General features: G+C 41.1%; 1 protein-coding gene across 1 annotated transcript in view; it reads left to right on the top strand.

The window, feature by feature from the left end:
* Positions 1–1,645: 1,645 nt before the first annotated feature.
* Positions 1,646–13,620, top strand: part of erfl1 (Ets2 repressor factor like 1) — an 84,623-nt gene continuing 72,648 nt past the window's right edge. The window contains exon 1 of the mRNA XM_020590179.1: positions 1,646–1,707. The gene's annotated coding sequence lies outside the window, so the exon portion shown is untranslated. The remainder of the gene's footprint in view (positions 1,708–13,620) is intronic.

The raw sequence follows: 13,620 nt of genomic DNA, 5'->3' as shown, positions 1-13,620 counted from the left end.
GGAAAGTGCAAACCTTTCTCAAAGGGTACAAAATGGCTCAAGCAAGCTGCTGTCAAGTGGAGTTGTTGGTGAGAAAGCTCATTGTGTGGATCTGGAGGTAGATCCCCACTGAGCCAGCCAAAGGGTTATCTGTGCATGTCTGTGCATATGCGTGTGCATGCATGTCTGTACCTACATTCCTGCCTGGTTTCCTGCATATATGTGTATACAGAAGTGTGTGAGGTCTAAAAATGATTCAGTGGGATCTTGAGTTAAAGGATAGCTTATCCAAATAGATGACATTATTTGTCAGCATCTTCCAAAACCATTACAAATCACTGCTGCAAAAGTAAAACTGTTGATGTGGCACTGTTTGTAAGTTTAAAGAAGGATCATGGTTTGAGGTAAAGTTACTACTCTGTTAAGGTTGGATAATAATACCAATAAACAAGACCAATGTTGACTGTTGGTAGGAAGCAGGAAGTAAACCGGCCACCCTGGCCTCCTCCATCTGTGAATTTTGTGGCTCTAACAACAAACAATTTGCTCATTTTGCTCTCAGCAGACAAGAGTCATACTTCAGCCCAGAGGTCTTTGTAACTTGAATGTAAACATTTTGTTATTGGGCATTTACTGAAACAACTGTCCATTTTCTTGGTAGGATAATCTATCAAACTGAGAGTCCAAGAATAGAGAACACCGTACGTTGTACAGGTAAGTGTGATTTTTGTTTTTGGCCAATATTATTTAAATGCACTTGACTTAGTTGACTAAGTTAATTCAGGGTTAAATCTGCCTTTAAAACAATATCACATGCCCATATGTACATTGAAAGTGTTGCTAAACTAGCCAGGTGGCAGTTATTTCTGAGTATGACTTTAACGTAAATGATAAGGGACAATATATGCAGTGTTACCATCCTTTAGCTATAGGTGTGCAAGAAAACTGCCCAAACACAAAGAGGAAAGCACTGAAAGTATGGAAGAAAGCCATTTAATTTGACTAACACAAACTGCTAGAGCCTCCCATTAGCTTCAGCTGAACCTAATGAGATTTTTAGATTTGTTGCCCCAATTTCTTTTGTTTCCTATATACTTCTTTCAGACATCCAAACTGGGGCTGCTGCATCCACCTTACAATGACCTATAAAGGCTCAAGAGGTAGAGCGGGTCGTCTCCTAACTGATTTGTTATCCGGGTTCTCCAGTCCACACGTAGAAGTGGACACTGCAAGACACTGAACCCCTAGTTGCTCCCATGATGGATACATGGGAAATAATGTAAGCGCTTTGAGTGCAGATCAATGCGTAGATAAGTGCTATACAAGTAAAGACCATTTACCAAATATTCTATTCTTTGTTTTCATGGCTATTGGGTGGTGAAATTACTTCCCCAAACCAATAAGAATTAACAATCACATCACCCAATCATGTGGTGTTCTTGTTTCATTCTTCATGCAATTATTTCTGTGACTTTTTGTTTGTACAGATGAGTGAAACACTTTTAATCCCTTTAAGGAGAGACTGTCCAAAAGTGTGCACTTTTATCCCCATTTGAACAATTATTGTGTCTCGCCCCCTTCTATGACAGCAGGCTTTTCACCCAGCCTCTGAGTGTGGCCGTTTGGAACAGCTATAAACACTTTTCTTCAGATTGAATCAGACAACATGGACTTCAAGTATAGCCCTGTCTTTACATCGGACTGGCACTAGGAACGGAACTCTTCACGGTCAGTATGGAAGGAGGAGTGATTAAAGTGCCAAATAAGTCATTAAATATGCATATGGTTTGTGAGTATTGTATAGACTTGAACAAAATCAGAGCCAGTTCTTTAAGTGGTTTGAACTCCAGAACTGTTTATTGATACAGAATGATTTTTACTTTTTACTCTTTCTGTCATCTGGGTTTCATGTTGCAAAGGCCTCTGGTCTTGGAATACTCCACCACCGTTGTGTTAAACATCACCCTCTTGGGGGCATAGGTAAATGCAAAACAATAAACAAACTGCCCCCAAGAGACTTTAACTAAATGAGTTTCTATCACATTACAAGAGACATGGTGCTTTAGCACCCCCTCCCCAAAAATCACAACAATAATGAATTGGGGTTTCTGCTGAGCTTCCATCAACATTCTTCATGTGATCAGTAATAACAAGTGATCCTTTGACACATGAAGCCTTTTTTGCACTGACTTATCCTTGGTGAACATATTAATTCCCTCTCAGATAACCACATCTCTCACTACTACGTCTATACCCCATCACCAACAAGAGTGATCCTCCTGCCTTATGACAGTGGCCCCTTTTTGATGACAATGAGAACCCCTCCCTCCTCCTCAGCTTGCTTAATGACACTTGGATTGATAGAGGCCTCCATCAGCAGCCTAGCAAATGGCCCAGCATCAGGACCAGAGGAATGGAATACAGGGGCGTATGTGTAGACTGGGGGGTGCAGACAGAGATGGATCAGGGGCTTATGAGTGGATAAACAGAGTGAGGTTGATTGCTAGCACAGAGAGGGGCCATTACGGCGAATCCGCATGCTAATCATAATGAATCACTTACTTATTAAGCGTTAATTATGGCACACAAATATATCCCATGCAGGCGAGCGAGCAGGGAGGCAGGCAATGGTGCCTGCCATCACCATTGTGGGGGGTGGGGGGTACAGGAGGAGGCGAAGAGGCCACATTAATTTATTCTTATTTATTAATTTCCCTAATTAAAACAACAAGGCTGTGGAATAGAAGTGTTTTCTTTGGGTGGAACAAATGAAGGCCCTGAAAAAGTGATATGAAACCAGGCATGGCATGGTGTAAACATTAAATCATGTGAAGTGATGGTGCTTGTTCAGCTGTTCATTATTAGGATAGCTTTATCCAATTGTGCTGCACTCTCTTACCCCTTTTCTTTGTTATTATATTACACAGCAGCCCCTACTCTGGCATAAGGAGCACACACACAGACGTAGATTCCATCATCATTATTCAGTAAATGGTTTACTGGCCACATGCAGGATTACAATAAGCCACAGTTCCATCTTGAATGCATCCTCCTGAAATGCCATAAAATCAAACAGAAACACTTATCCTTCCCATTTGATTGTCAAATGTTTATACAGTAGGTTCTCTGTACAACCATACAGGACGTTTACTGGAGCTAAACTGCTTCTCCCATTTTCTCAAATTCATTCATTCATTGTTCTCCTCCCTCCTTTTCCACAATGTCTCCTCTCAATTTCCTGATCCCTCTCTGTCCTGGAGTGGCCCACCTGAGCGGGCAGAGTGCGGTAATGGCGTTAATGCCCGGTAATACGGGCCAGATATTATAATCTCAACACTGTCACATTGCGTTAGCCGTGGGAGACTGACATGTCAATGCCACGGTGAGCAGGTGATGCAGGGGGCTCAGGAAGAGTGGCCCGGTAATCGCTCAATACAGACACATTTATTTTGGAGTTGAATATTTTGACCATGCTACTTTTGCCGCAGCGCAGAGGATATATAGGGGGAAAGTACTGTCAGTACGTTGGTCAGTGAGGAATCTCTACATTTATCTATTAAACTTTATTACTAAAACATGTATAATCCCTCTTTAATTGTTCAGTACCTTCATGCTTGTGCACCAGATTCATGGCCGGGGTGGCACTGTGATGACAGAATTTTAGTAATATAATTCAAATTAACTGAAGCTGATTTAAAAATATCAGAAATCACAACTTATAAAACTCTTATTGAGGGACTTCTCTAGGTATTAGCTAGATATAGATATTGTTTCATTATACTATTATGTAATATACCTTTTTTTTGTACTCCTCAATAATTCAGAGAGGTGTGTCACTGATACATGCAGCGGTAAAATGTAGTTGGGTCAAGCTTTGGAGCTTTGTAACAGTTTAACAGTCAAGTTCTGCCTTGTTGTGCATGGTTGATGGATTACACTGTACATTAGACTCTGACATTTAGTTTGGACTTCTTCCTTTTGTCACGCTATAAAGGCCTTTAAGTACTTTTCTGACCATATGTAGCCTGAAGACTGCTTACATCCTAGACTGAATGATCTGACTCCTGAACTACTAAATGCATTTTGTTTTGTTTTCAGTTCATAATTATTGAAAATATAAGCCTGATTTACTTCAGTGCAAACATTAGTGACGTAAACAAACCTTTAAAAACATTAGAAACTCAGGTTCAGGTGTTTATATAATGGCCTCTTAAACAATGAGATTGAAAGTAAGATTCTAAATTTATTCATCTCTCAAAGTGGTTCATTTTCAGTGTCATATGCTGCAATATATGGCACATCATATCCTGTAATACCCTGCATACACAGACTATACATAATTCAAATATGTACACTGCATCATATACATGTCATTGTATCATAAATTGCAATTAGCATGTCGTATAGTGATCTACATCACATGCACTGCACTAAGAGTTACTGGGGAACCATAAAAAAACATATCTAACTAATTGGCACTGTATTTGCTTGTTAGATGTCAGTGGTCTTGCATTTGTTTATGTGAAAGTAAAACCAAACTATATCAGAAAGGCCATAGGAAAGGTATGGTAGCTGCACTCATCCTATACAGTAAAAGAGCTGTAGTATATTGTTTTGTTGGTCTCCCTCAAAACAATCTGCCGGCTTTTTGTGAAAGCAGTGGCAGAAAACAATGATCCATCCCTCACAAAGCAGTCTGCAGTTAGCTCTCGTGGGTGCACAGCTCATCAGTGATTTATGCACATGTGTAATTGAGTGTTAATAAAAAGTGTGTCCGGAGCGCGTGTAATTGTGTGTTTTCAGGACTCGCGATGTGTGAGCTTGTGTGTAATTGGGTGTTATCGATGTTGTGAATGTATGTCGGGGGTGAAAGAGCAAATGGCCAGGTTACAATGTGATTGTAGTTTGGAATGTGCCTTTAAAAGTATATTCTTTTTTCCATGTTTGTAAACTTTTAAGACAAGATTCATTTTTAACACCATTTTTATTTTAAGGTGACTTACAAGCAGGATTAGCAGGAAACCCAAATAACACCAATAGCCTTTATTTTGAGATCATTTTATATGTGAATATGACCTTTGGAAATGTTTAAGGTTTTTAAAAACCTTTAAAAAAGAATGTCACACAATAGTTGATATGTTTAATACTAGGGTTTAGTGGGTTTTGGTGTAGTGTACTGTATTGTATTGCATGACAACAATGTGAATCATGAAAGATATGGATAGATATTAATATTGTTCAGTTGTTTGCATATTTTTTTACTTTCAATATGTGTCTATGCCAAATTTGTGCATGTGTTTGGTGTGTGTGTGCTGGTTAAAGATACATGTGTTGATGGTAGTGTATAGAAAAGGTGGGTGTATATATAGTGTGGTGCGGGTGCTGTTTAATTGATGCGGGCTGGCCATCGATCCCTCCCGCCCAGCCTAATGAAGGCCTGATTGGTTTGTGAGGGCTGGCTGGTTCTGCTTAGCTGCCTCTGCCTGCTGCCCTGGCTGCACACACTATAACACACACACACACTAAATTCAACATAATTCTTTTCTTTCTCCTTTGGTCTCATGCTTTGTCTTTGTCTCCCACTTTACATTTCTGCTCTGACTTTCTTTTTATCTTACTGTCTATAACTCTCTCTAGCTGCTTCTCTCTGGTGCCTCCATTCTCTGCCTCAATCCCAAAATGACATCTCAATTCCCCATAATTTACAGCAGAGTGCTACACTTACTGATAATGAAAATTCATTTTTGGTGAAATTTCAAGATACAACACTCAGTGATCCATTTACTGTAACCCTTGTGCGCTCAAACTGGACCCCAGCTGTGTAAAATCTAGGCCCGTTTTGATATATTTCAAAAACTTTGGTGCCGAAGTGCCAATACAGTGAGTGAAATTATGTTGACATATTTCCATGTGTACCAATCCAGCAGTCTGGTAGAACACATGAATCCTCCCTAACTCTCTCTGACATCATCTGTGTCTCTTGTCTCCCTGTGTCTGTGGTGTTGGTGTCTCTGTCTTTATCTGTCCACCAGCTTGCAATGCAGTCAGTCAGTCAGACGTCACAGTGCTTCTTCTGTCATGGCAGTGGCCATACATGTCTCTCTGTGTCACACAGCTCGCTACAGACACAGGTATTACAACGCTCTGTTAATGGCTTTGTCAGATGGCCTTTTCACAGAGCCACTTACAAAGACAGACGGACGACTGCTATCAGTCTGTGTGTGCATGTGTATGTTTCAGGCATCAAGAGCTAGTTCAGGAAATAACAGGCCACCCAAGTATCCGCCAGAGTTGTGTATCAGCAAAAAACCTCTGTGTGGCTTTTCAGTCTGTCACTACAGTTGTACTGAATAATCTATCTGATATGTCATTTTATAAAAAGATAGTTACTGCAAAAATCGTGGTAAATTCACTGAACTAGACCACCACTCATAAATCAAATCAGGAGTTACAGATCAGATACATTTGTTGCTTAAGGCTTTTATAGATTTATGACACCAACAAATGTATTGTATACACACAAACACACAGATGTACACAAATATACAGTATATATTAATGCATTTTTATGATTTAAACATGGTGTTGTGTTACTCACCACCACCGCAGCACACTTACACACATCAGCTTTTCCTTCAGCAGGGGTTTTCCAAACATTAAGCTGATTATGTCTGTTGAAACTCGTTTCAAAGCATTTAGTGCCACCACCATGCACAGTGCCATGCTCAAAGTGTACTACGCTTTTAGGACCATGATCATGTTACTATGCTGACTTAAAATGTATTTTTAAGTAAATATAAATGTAGCCAACTTCAAGAATATCCTTGATTTTCAGGTGTAAGTCAGAAACAGACCATCTTAAATGCAGAAGAATGGTCAAAACCATAAGTCTCATAACGGTGATCTAGTTTTCTGTGACTTTGAATGTGTTAACAGTCTCTCTCCTCTGCTCCAGACACTACTACACCAATACTAAGAGAATATAATTCCAAATTTATCGTGAAAGTACTGCAGATCATGCTGATAAGGCTGTTCTATAGTTTTGTTATGGTCAAGAAATCTGCAATAAAATTTACAATGTGTTATTGTATTTTAATAATTTTCAACTTCCCTAACTTGTCTTTGCACTCAGTTTAGTGGGAAAACCTACTACATCATGATGATGTAGTTTTGAGCTGCAGAATAATACACATTTGGTGCACTACAAAGTATTTACACAGCCAGGCAAGTTATCTGAGATAGAATCAAAACTACAGTGCCTGAGCTCCTTGGTGCAGTGCAACTGTGTGGCACATATATTTAATAGTTTTTGGACAATTGACATCAGGCTTTGGCTTTGAGGCAATACATGGTTTTAGGATAAATTCATCGATGGTTTTGGTATTTTATTTAGGATCTGTTGATGATAAGAAAATAGAAAATATTGACAACAGGGTCCTTTAAGGGCTGGAGGGCCTCACAAACAGTACAACAGAGCAGACAGCACAAGTCTCATTCGCTATCTAAAAACTGAACATATTCTGCAGCTGTGCACATTTCAGCAGCTGCATTCCTAGAGCAGAAAGGTATAGTAAGTGACCAACAGTGTAGTGATCAAACTGCCTTTCAACCTGTGGTGCATCTTTCTTTCACGCCTGTCCGACTGGTAAGGTAGCCTGCACCGCTGCCCTCATATACCACAGCCTTCACCTCTCCAGCCTTCGCCAACAAATACACAACAGCATACACAGAGATAAGTGGTGTGTGTTTACAGCTTGTTCATTTCCACTCTCCAACTCTCTGCTGAGAGTTGGAGAGGAGAGAGTGGGGGAAAAAGAGAGAGAAGGGTAGAAACGATGGGAGAGAGAGAAGGGGCTATCGGAAAGAAGAAGGAGGGCTTGTGGGGAGTGTTTTTGTCCTGGAGAGAAATAGCCCTCTAGGTTGTAATTGGAGAGAGAGAGAGAGGGAGAGAGGGAGTGAAAGAGAGGAGGGAGGAAGAGACAGGAGAAATTGCTTGGCTGGGTCTGTGTGGGATGATAGTGTTTTTGACAGGTAAATAAGGCTGTGATTGTCGACAGTTACACTGCACCTCGCTGACCCTCACACACACCGGCCGCCTCCATCTATATTTCACTCTGACACACATGCTGACTCTTTGCCTCTCTCTCTGTCTGTACTGACACATACACATCCATGCATGTGCATGTACAGTACATACACAGGGGGAAAGATGGCATTGTTATCATAGCTTACAGTTTGGTAATTTTGTTCACAGACATATAATACATATGTTTGTAGCGATATTTGAAGTTATCTCAAGCTATCAACTTCCTTTTAGTTTTATAGACAATCATATGATGGAACAGAAATACTACAGCCATTTTATTAAGGAAGCATCCAAAAGCATCTCACTTATCACATGTTCACTATATACACCACTTGATTGACACAAACCCAGACTAGAGTTTATCACATAACAGTGTTTTGCACAACAAAAGCAGCATGTTGTCATTGCAGTATAAATTCCGAGGTGGACAGAATAACAGGAAACACCATGAAAAATGACCAGAGAGTTAAGTCAACCCCTCTGTGACACAATTGGAACAAAAATAGAGCAGTAAAACCTTCACAAATGTTTTATTGCAAGGCTAAATTGGATTGTATTTTACAAGTGTTTATGTTATTTTGTCCACCCTCATAAGAGTCTAGTATCTTCTCCCTATCTTCTGTTTTTAATGTTTATCTTTAGATAGATAGATAGATAGATAGATAGATAGATAGATAGATAGATAGGCACACTGCCGTTGTCTCTGCAACACACCACCAGTAGTGTCTCTTCTTCCTACCCCTTTTCCCCTTCCTTCCATCTTCCCATTTTCTTTTATCAAGTCAACAGCCGTCTCCCCCTCCTCTCCTGCCTGCCCTTGCCTCCCTCCTCTCCTCTCCCCTCCCTCTCTCACTCCCTCTCTCACTTCAATCTCAAGTGTTTTCAATTTTATTCTAGAGTGGAATTAACTACCCCCGATGTCAAATTGCCGACGAAATCGATAATAATATCTTTACAAAAGAGGATATTCCAGTCTCTCGCGTCGGCTTTTGAAAAATGGAAAATTTAGCCGAGATTGATTCATTAGTTGACACGTTATAGGACGGTATAAGTATTGATCGCGGCCTGTCATGTCCCATCTCGGCTAATCGAAGCTGAGGCGCTCTGTCGATGGGCGCATTTTTCATAATTCCGTCGCCGGGGAGAGAGACCAGTCGGCAGAGGCGACTGCAAGGCACAGAGAGAAAAAGAGGAGAGTACAGGGGGGCAGAAGAAAGATAGACGGGGGGAGAGAGATGACTTGGGGGGGAAATAGGTAGGGGGCAAAGAGTGGAAGACCGAGAAATAGAGTGAAAAAGAGGCATGGGGTAAAAAGGGAGGAAAAAGAAGAGAACAGTTTTGTGTGTCTGTGCGTGTGCGCGCCTTCACCCGTGTGTCCATACAGCATCTCCAGCCCAGAGGCCTCGGGGTGAGGCAGAGAGAGAGCCACATATGTTAATGGTTGCAGGTACTGGGGCGTAGATAATTAATGCATTAACTAATTAAAGTCAAACAGAGGAGATAACGAGGTGGAGGGAAGTATAAGGAAAAGGGGAAAGACGGCGGGATGGAGAGAGGGGAATTAGGGCGACAACAGGGGAAGAATGGGTTTGAATGTGGACAGGGAGGAGATGCGGAGAATAGAAATTGAATGGCTTGGGTGCGAACAGAGAAGTTCTGAGGCGGAAAAAAATATAAAGAGCTGAGAGAAGACAACGACAATGATGGAGAAACTTTTGATAGTTGTGCAATTCGTTTGGAAAGTTGGCATTGGACTTATAAGTCCAACATAATGCCACTCCTCTGGCAGTCTTGTCACGAGCTGCACAAATCCAGGGGCCCCGTCAATCAACAAAAGGACGTTGTTGGAAAGGAATGGAGGCTACCTGTTTGTCTTTAGGTCTAAAATCTGAACCCTGCAGACCATTGTTCCCCGTCAGACACAGAACATTAGATTATAGGTCATCATATTGCACAAGGATTCACACAAGCTTCCAAATAAATGCCCAAAGGTGCATTCGCTTACCTCACTGAAAGATCCTGCCAACAAACAATATAGTCTGTCAATGCAGGCGCTTTTTGTCTTTTAAACCATCATTTGCCCCACCAAATTAGGTCATCTCTAAGGTGTTGCTAAAAATTCCAAAGATGAGCTCATCCATCATTAAACTACTCCCACAAAGAAAACCAAGGCAAAGCAGGCTGTTCTCAAAGAGTTAGTGTATATGGGACAGGAGCTCCCCTTTTACTATTATATGAGAATTCATAGTCAAAAACATGCCAATCATTGTGGTAATGTCTTGTCCTTGAATTCATCCACTATCTTAAATTTTAAAAATCCCTGTATCTTAACCAGCTCACCCACTTACCATTATTTACCAACTCATTGCCAAACAGTGTGGTATCTGTAATGTTCATTCCTTTAGTTAGATGTGCCTGAGCTGACAGTTTTATCTTTTGGCCTATTTTCCCATCCTTTCTACAATAGATTACTATATTATACAGCAGTACACTATACAATGAGCCTTAAAGGTTTTACAAATAAAATGATAAATATGGATTCATTTGCAGTAAACAAGTGCAATCCAGTAAGAGCTTTGCCATCAAGAGAATCATGGCATTAGTTATGTTAAATTCTTTCCTTTGTTGTGACTTCATCTTTCTGTGAAGATTTATCTTATGGTCCACCAAATTACAGCTCATATTTTACAACAATTCTCAAAGAATTCACAAGTAGGTTTCACTCATTCACCATAAAAGAAACTCATATAGTCCAGTACAAAAGTCTGTAACCATTTGCCTGTATCAGGTCATAGCCAGAATCACAGATTGTCATGCAAATGTCTTTATTTGGGTTCGTTTCCACATCTCTGTACAACATGTCTGATTATTTTCAACACATCTGTGTCTGTTTTTGTGCTCTGTTTAAACACAGCATATTTCAATAACACAACACTGGGTCATTAAATGTGTTTGTGGGCATGTAGTGTTGGAAACCATACACGCAGATTTGCTGAAAATTACATGTCCATTGTCAGAGTGAAGCTGGAGCAGGGTGTGCCATTAGAGCTCCACTGAGCCTGTGTTCTAACATCCAGGGGAAAGCAATGAGAATCTCAATCCCATAATTGATTTTGATAAACTAACATGTATGGTGTGAGGAAGTCCTCTTGCATTGAGAGAAAATGGGACTGTGTCCAAAAGGCCACCCCCAAATCAGCAATGATAAAAGTGGAGCTGAAATGGGTTGTGGGGTGGAATCAAGAGAAATGAGATGCACCAAATTAGAAGAGATTGGCCTGATGGACTTGGATTAGAAGGAAAAGAGGTATATAGGGAGGGCATGACGAGAAAAAGAGGAGAGAGTGAGTCAGTGCATATGTGGAAGATGGGGAGAAATGGAGGGGAGGGGGGTCTCGGTACTTGGCAGTCTCTGGGTATCTCAGGTTCTCTCCGGCCGGGAAAGCGGTCGATATTTAATTGTTATTGCTAGCATGGAACGCACGGAAGCGGGGCCTGTACGAAAATTTCTCATTTATTTGGTATTCTTGTTTTCTCTCCCTTTCCTCCCTCCACCCGCTGCCGTCTTTGAGGGGTGAGCTGGAGGAAAGTGAGGGAAGGTGTGTATGTGTGTGTGTGCCCCCACCTGTCCAAAATGAAAAATCAGTCATTTTCATCAAACGTCCAACCAAATATTATCTACACTCCATTCCCAAAGATCGAATCTTATTTAGGAGCGACGGGATTCGCCATCTGCTTTCAAATTTCATTCCTCCATGAACTTTATTTTCCCTCGACTTTGGACAAAATTATAACCTGATCGATCCGCTTTCTGGCCACCAGCCGTCTACATATATTTTCCTTGTGCGGTCTCTTCACTGTGCAGGTCTATTTTCTGTCTCACGTCCACAGGAACACATGTAGAGCAGTATGCGGCTGATGGAAACTTAAATGCAGTCGGGTTGATGTGAGGTGGAGGTTCAGACTCAACACCTCTTTTTCCTCCCCCCTCTCAGTGTGCTCTCACCCCTCCCTGCGCCTGGATCTCTCCCCTTTGCATTCTCTCCCCTCATACCTGCCTGTGCCTCCTTGCTTCCCTTTATAAGCTTTGGTCTCTTTGCTCATGCAAACTACATCATACGAGTTTCGGAAAATAGCAGGTGGCAGTGGAGTCCATTTCCCCCCCTGTGAACTTTTTGCTGCTCCGAGGACAACTTTTCTCTCGTCCTGCGCGCTGCTTCCCATGAATTCATCCACTATCTTAAATTTTAAAAATCCCTGTATCTTAACCAGCTCACCCACTTACCATTATTTACCAACTCATTGCCAAACAGTGTGGTATCTGTAATGTTCATTCCTTTAGTTAGATGTGCCTGAGCTGACAGTTTTATCTTTTGGCCTATTTTCCCATCCTTTCTACAATAGATTACTATATTATACAGCAGTACACTATACAATGAGCCTTAAAGGTTTTACAAATAAAATGATAAATATGGATTCATTTGCAGTAAACAAGTGCAATCCAGTAAGAGCTTTGCCATCAAGAGAATCATGGCATTAGTTATGTTAAATTCTTTCCTTTGTTGTGACTTCATCTTTCTGTGAAGATTTATCTTATGGTCCACCAAATTACAGCTCATATTTTACAACAATTCTCAAAGAATTCACAAGTAGGTTTCACTCATTCACCATAAAAGAAACTCATATAGTCCAGTACAAAAGTCTGTAACCATTTGCCTGTATCAGGTCATAGCCAGAATCACAGATTGTCATGCAAATGTCTTTATTTGGGTTCGTTTCCACATCTCTGTACAACATGTCTGATTATTTTCAACACATCTGTGTCTGTTTTTGTGCTCTGTTTAAACACAGCATATTTCAATAACACAACACTGGGTCATTAAATGTGTTTGTGGGCATGTAGTGTTGGAAACCATACACGCAGATTTGCTGAAAATTACATGTCCATTGTCAGAGTGAAGCTGGAGCAGGGTGTGCCATTAGAGCTCCACTGAGCCTGTGTTCTAACATCCAGGGGAAAGCAATGAGAATCTCAATCCCATAATTGATTTTGATAAACTAACATGTATGGTGTGAGGAAGTCCTCTTGCATTGAGAGAAAATGGGACTGTGTCCAAAAGGCCACCCCCAAATCAGCAATGATAAAAGTGGAGCTGAAATGGGTTGTGGGGTGGAATCAAGAGAAATGAGATGCACCAAATTAGAAGAGATTGGCCTGATGGACTTGGATTAGAAGGAAAAGAGGTATATAGGGAGGGCATGACGAGAAAAAGAGGAGAGAGTGAGTCAGTGCATATGTGGAAGATGGGGAGAAATGGAGGGGAGGGGGGTCTCGGTACTTGGCAGTCTCTGGGTATCTCAGGTTCTCTCCGGCCGGGAAAGCGGTCGATATTTAATTGTTATTGCTAGCATGGAACGCACGGAAGCGGGGCCTGTACGAAAATTTCTCATTTATTTGGTATTCTTGTTTTCTCTCCCTTTCCTCCCTCCACCCGCTGCCGTCTTTGAGGGGTGAGCTGGAGGAAAGTGAGGGAAGGTGTGTATGTGTGTGTGTG

This window comes from Monopterus albus, unplaced genomic scaffold (assembly GCF_001952655.1).
Source record: "Monopterus albus unplaced genomic scaffold, M_albus_1.0 scaffold11.1, whole genome shotgun sequence".
NCBI lineage: Eukaryota > Metazoa > Chordata > Actinopteri > Synbranchiformes > Synbranchidae > Monopterus > Monopterus albus.
The sequence above is the reverse complement of the archived record's forward strand: the minus strand, read 5'-3'. Positions and strand labels throughout refer to the sequence as shown.